The following is a 7,009-nucleotide window of genomic DNA, read 5'->3' on the forward strand; positions in this document are numbered from 1 at the left end:
GGGCATCACGTGGAAACTACAGAACGGATTTAAATAAAATTGGGTATAGTGGTAGCTTATATTCCGGATCAACATATAGGTTACTTTTTATCCCGATAAACAATAAGCTTCTTCCGGGAAATTAGATGAATATTTTTATCAATACGACGGTTGCTTAGAAATGTTAAAAGCAAGTAAAATGCCGAGGGCCGCCCGGCCGCGTATTGTATAGTTTGGATAAAAACTAGACCCGGTAGGTGGTGCTGCAATTAGGTTCTTGATTTTTTTCAAGATATTAAATCCGATAATTACCGATTTGATATAGACGAAGTTGCGCGGGTCAGCTAGTAATAAATATAATAACAAAATTTACTAATTAAATAAATAATCTTCTCAGTCGTGCACTCTTGGCAGAGTGGTCGTGGCTGCTGATATGAATTGCATGGCGTTAGACATCATTCACGGCGTCTCCCGCGAGTGTTCTCCACTTTTGGCGGTTGGCAGCGAGTCTGAAGCATTCCACCATAGTTGTCTGGGTCAACGATTTCACCGTATCTGTCTAACCAGTAGGTGACCAAGCTAATGCCCTCTTTCCTTCAACCTGTCCTTGCACCACCAATCATTCAATCGACCCCTCATTCCTTGAGATGTGGCCAAAAAACTTGAATATTCCTAACTGCACCGTCGACGAAAGTCTTTCCTTTATTTTCAGTGCTTTTAAAACGGAATTGTTGGTGCGGAATGCAGGCCAAGGGATCTTTAAAAGGCGTTTCCAGCACCACATCTCTATGGCATCAATATACAACATACTTAAATAGGATTTTTTTTTCGTACATACATGAATTCAGTTTCCAGGCCATTGAAAATGAGGTGAAAATCTAAAAGTAGAGTGTGTGTTGCCGGAACAAACAAGCAAACAAACAAACACGAACGTTGTATATTAAGCGCACCTCAATACGCCGTGCCTACTGTGACCTGATTACCTACTCATGAATTTCAATAAACTAAATATTTACTGACTGCGCCGTTGGTCTAGTGTTAAGCATGTTTAACTAAGGGGTTCGAATCCCGGTCGGGAAAAAAATTATAAGAAATTGTTTGTTTTGAAGCGGTAATAGCTTAGTGGTTACGACTTCGGCTACACTTTCCGAGCCGTATTTTAATAAGATTAATTTTATATTATAGATAATTGCGATTTTCTATTCTAATAAGCGATCTTACCGATAAGTTTGACTTAAAACTTTCAGATTAGTTTGTATGACCAAAACGCGCGTCGTAATGTAGCTGTTCTTCGTAATTGAATGAATGGAAAGCATCATATGAAAGCTCGGGTTTAAAGTAATTCCAATCCAATTAAAATAATTAGCCCACAGAAGAGTAATTTCGAAATACAATAAAGTATTTCCAGTTATCTGTCACCGTATCAACACGATCTCGGGCGGAGTTTGCGCGCCGTATCTAATCTGTGTTTGTCGCAGCCTCCTTAGTCGCAACGCGACCTAATTCTGAGCTATAATTAATGCTGAAACATCGAAAATTTATTAATTATAGGTACCTACATAACTAGCAAACAACGACGGATAAGGCGGTGAAGACAGTGGCGCAGCGAATTGTCGCCGCTTGGTACTTTGACGAAATTTTCTGGCTTAAGATTTGCGAAACGCGTTCATCATCCGCAGTCTATTAATGCGCCACCGCTAGCACTGCTGATTGGGGAGACGGAGAACATAGAACGTCCACGCTGCTTCAAAGAGGGTTGGTTGGTTGATAATAACCAACAACGGTGAAGGAAAATATCGTGAGGAAACCTGCATGCCTGAGAGAAAATGTTCTCAAAGGTGTGTGGAGTCCACCGATCCGCACTGGGCCAGCTGAGTGGCCTAACGCCTTTTCATTGTGGAAGGAGACCCATGCCAGGGCATGAGACCTTGAGGGGCCTTCCACAATGAGAAGGGATGAATGAAATGAATGATTACCGGCCTACTACCTCAATAACCGGGACCGTCAGCTTAATGTGCTCTCCGAGGAACGGAGAATATTCTTCCATACAAACGAATTCAAACATTCTAATTGCTTACTTATGACAACCCTATTGAAGTTAAAAGACCGACACACGCATAGTATTTACGCTACGCGAGGCGTACCTGATAAGGTGGCAGTAGTCACATGATTTTGGTTTTGCATGTGATGTTAGGGCAGTATTTGATTTCTTTCAGTAAAAACTATGGCAGTGGTTTACTCAAAAACTATTAGGTTATTGGTAAGTAAAGGTTATTATATCGGTTTACACGTTGTATACTCATAACGTGTGCTTAGGAAATAAAATATTGTTTTATGGTCGGGAGAGCTTTGCCTACGGTGACGCCTGTCTAGTTTGGATTAAAAATCACGGAAGCTGTATCAGAGACGCCTGAAAACTGCTGTCTACGTTAGGTACCTACGCTACGGTTTCCCCCACGGTTTATGAATCATGTACCTACAGCTCAATTGCCAAGTCTATCTTGCTTTTATAGACAGCTTACATCCAGCTGAAAACAAAGTTGTCACTATTGAGTAACGGTCGGTCCTGGGCCGCTTCCTTCCAGTGGCTCCCAGCGACTCGTTTGATATAGTCTGCCTTCCTCATTGGGGACCGACCAACGCTGTGTTTACCTGTGCGGGGTCACCATTCCAGCACCTTGGAACCCCAACGTCCATCGGTTCTCCGAGCTTTGTGTCCCACCCATTTCCACTTCAGCTTCACTTCAGCTAACATCATTAATTGCTCCCAATTCCAAGAACCTGGCACGGTATAGACGTGTGGTATGCGTCAGATAATGCTCCCAGCTTCCTGATTACGTAATCTGTTAACCGTTTATCCCGTTTCATTGATTAAATGAATTGGTTTTATCTCCGCTATTTCATTGTGCTGCGTCCCGCTTATAAAGCTTATTGCTTTATCTATCCAAGGCCTTTTAACTAGTTCCTGGGTATCTATTGAGACTATCGGTGTAATTAGCGCAAATTTTATTACTAACTAAGCTCAAACAATGGGTGATTTTTTTAAAATTAGACTCGATCGTTATAAATCAATCAATCAAATCTTTATTTGGATAAATATTGTAGTAAAGATCTTAATAATATTAGACTACACCCATATTTTTTCGTTAACGACGACCAAATCAAAGAATTAAGAGCATACAGAAACCGTGTATGCAACTTATATTGAGCATCAAAAACCACTCCACTTTAGTATTGTTTCTCGAACAGGCGGTTAGTTAATTCCATTTAGCAATTAAAAGTTATTATTTTATTTCTAGTGTTCTTAACGTTTAACATAAAATGGGAAAATTTCGTGAGCTAGCAACATTTCGTGGGTATAAAGAGAAACGTGCGCGGGGCGTTTTCACTATCCCTACTAATATTATAAATGTCAATGTAAGTTTGTTTGTTACGCTTTCACGTAAAACTACTTAACCGATCCTCATGAAACTTTGTACACATATTCTTGTAAATGTAAGAAGTAATATAGGATATTTTCATCCCGACATTAAGCTCGGTTCCTTTGGGAGAGGGGATGAAAGAGTTTGACAATTTTACACCATAACTTCGACAAATTATAACCTATTTAAATAATTATTTTTGTACTATAGAGGTTATAATGTGTTTAATTTTGCCCAAACTTGAATGTGGTTGGAGATAGAGGACAGAACTCCTCAGCGGACAACAGCAAACTCCTCATTTAAGGAGACTGAATTCTTTAAATTTTTTTAGAACTAAAACTAAATTGAATGCCACATCAAAAAACAAAATCAAACGCAGACGAAGTCGCGGGCAACAGCTAGTATATAATAAATATATAATATACAATTAAAAAAAAATTGAAGCAATTGTCATAAATATTAAATGATTTCAAGCATTTATAATAATAATTGATTATTGGAAAATTAAGCTTAATTTGCTATACTCCGCGAACAGCAGTAGACTCTGTATGGGGTAATTTATAATTACTTCAATCCGTATACTCCACACCAAACAGATCCTCAGCAATGTACCCTCTACGCACGTTTCGCTCCGAAACCGGAGCATCCTCAAGAGATGTTGACTTTACAATGAATACTTAAAAAATTTTCAGGAGGGCAAGGGCAGGAGACAATTATTTCCCTAGGAAAAGGATAACAAAATTTCTTCTCCCAGAGCTTTTTTAACTCTCAGAGCATGGAACATAATAATATATGTGTAATGATAAACGGGGGTAAACTCCTCCTATTCCATGTTGCCGTGCTTTAGCAGGTGGGCACGTTCATTATATCCCTTATGTAATGAGGGGATATAATTTTTGTCTCCTGCCTGGGGGGTTGCTACGGGTATAACTCGCCATGAGAAGAGCCCCAGGGCTCGACGACATCGGGGGATGTTAATATATTGCCAAACGAGTAGCCTATTATATCATTTTTGCCCCCACTTTATCATCTTCTTCTTCTTTTCCTGGGCTTGTCTCCGTACTTGGTCGGCCGGAACCTTCCGTTGGACGTAGTGCCACTGGTACGGCTCCCCGCTGGGTCACTCCAGCCAGCCGAGCTCACTTCAGAAGCTTAGCAGGCCGCCCAGGTCTCCAAGCCCCACTTTATCTACCTAACCGCGCCTATCTCATGAGCACCACTGAATATGTAAAATGGTGAAATGTATTTATTAATTTATTCGTTTAGTAATTTAGTAATTCAAACCTCCTATTATTTTCTTTCCGTCATTTTAGTTACAAAATATAAGTTATTACATTCGTATCCGCCGTTTCAATAGTAATACAGTGTTACCCGCTTGTTATTAATTAATTAAACATGCAATCGGAGTTCGTCGCTCTTCACACAACTATGCCATGAGGAGATTCCACGTGACGCCGCGCTGCCTCACATAGCAACACAGTTAGGGTTGCCACCTGTGTATTTATTACGTCAGTCTATCAATACCCTCTGGGCAAACGAAAGGATTGAAAGCTTTTTTTTTTTTTCACTACAAGATAGACCTTGATTGCAATCTCACCTAATGGTAAGGGATAACGCAGTTTAAGCTTATTATATACCCCTAATAGGTCAGCCAAGATGGCTAGCTTATGAGGGGTATTTAATAAGCCTTACCCCTATTTGGCTTCTATGCGACATCGTACCGAAACGCTAAATCACATGCAGCACGTCGCTGTCGGTGGCATGTGTATGTATGTGTATGGATTATAACTGGTAGGATAAACGTGTATGACAGCATCAATGACCTAAGTCTGGTTTGGAATTGATAATTTTTTCATACAAAACCCCAATACCCAATTATTTTTGGCCCAATTTGGATTAACTTATTAGCTCGTGAGTCGAACTTGCTAACCTCTTTTGTTTGATACTATTATCGATTCTAAGTAATAACGAATATCAATAGCGTCGAAAGCTACCATTGCTTTCCCATTTCCCTTTGCAGATTTAAGGGTCTGCGTCCCAATTTTCCGTTTTATACCTTAGAAAAAGAAATAATTGCTAAAAAGGAAAAGTGGCAACCCTCAACATAAAATACTATGTTATATCATGTTGGACTATGTTATCAACATTCTCAAAGTAATCCCTCGAAGCAAATTCTTATTCCACGTAATTGAGATTCTGAATAGAGCGACACTTTTATTTGAAGCAATGTTTCAAGAAATTTTCATTGAAATCTATATTTAGGTTGGCACGTACTACAAGTTACTGATAACTTAATGGTTTTAATAACATGCTATTGCCCGCTTTATTCATCCGCGTTTTAACGCCTTTTGGAGTGTGGACTCCACACTCCAAAAGGTTAGAGGTGCGTGCCGGGGATCGAACTCGGTTCCACGAAAGAAAGGCCGCAGCTCTAACCACTAGGCTATCACCGTGTATTTTCTTACAACAAAACAGTAAGTTAAAGCATTAATAAATTAATATTGTTGAAGCTCTTATAGCTGCTAATATTATAAATGTCAATGTAAGTTTGTTTGTTACGCTTTCACGCAAAAACTACTTAACCGATCTTCATGAAACTTTGTACACATATTGTTGGAAGTGTTAGAAGTAATATATAGGATACTTTTTATCCCGACATTAAGCTCGGTTCCTTTGGGAGAGGGGATGAGGGTTTTACGATTTAACACCATAACTCCGACAAATTATAACCGATTTAAATAATTATTTTTGTGCTACAGAGGTAGTATGTGTTTAATTTTGCTAAAATTTTCAGACAGAACCCCTCAGCGGACAGCAGGAAACCCCTCATTTAAGGCTTAGCGATACTGAAATCAAATGCAGACGAAGTCGCGGGCAACAGCTAGTTATTCATATAAATATTTATCAGTCATCTTAGTACTCATAGATGTGTGTATTGAACACGCCCCCAAGTGCCGCCCTGTGTCCATCAATATGAGGCCTAGGAGGCAACCACGCTCGACCGATTTCGATAACATTTGAAAGGCAGTAACCTGGAAAGTATGCCCTTCAAATCGGTTTAGGCCTCTTTGAGTAATCGGCTAATTCCTCCTTCTTGAAGTTGGTTAAAAACTGTTTACAGATTAGGTGGTTAAACCCCAGAGGAGTTACAAAATAGTTATCCTGAGCCTTGCTGATTGCTCGGAATGCGAATACTTACGCAGAACGCGAGGAATGTGAAATAATCCCATTTAAGATGTCACTGCACGATAACACTGCAAACATCGTTTGGCCAGATTTAACAAAAATTCTAACTATTTGTCACAAGTCTGTATTTTGCTCGCATTCCTTTGATGTTTTGAATGTTATTGCTGTTTATAGCTTTACGCGGTAATTGTAAGAATTACTTTCTAAATTTTCAGTTGTAAGGCTCAGTTATTAAATCTTCCTGCAAAAACCTTCATCCCCTTATTATTTACTCTTAAAAGATGGAAATCCAAATAGAGGCTTCAGTATAAAGTACACAGGTTCATATATTATTCAGGTTAGGCTATAAAACAAAATTATTTAAATAAGCATATACATACATGCATAGGCGTTACTTTCCCGGTTGAGCTGTGCCACAAAAA

This window comes from Pararge aegeria, chromosome 20 (genome assembly GCF_905163445.1).
Source record: "Pararge aegeria chromosome 20, ilParAegt1.1, whole genome shotgun sequence".
NCBI classification, from domain to species: domain Eukaryota; kingdom Metazoa; phylum Arthropoda; class Insecta; order Lepidoptera; family Nymphalidae; genus Pararge; species Pararge aegeria.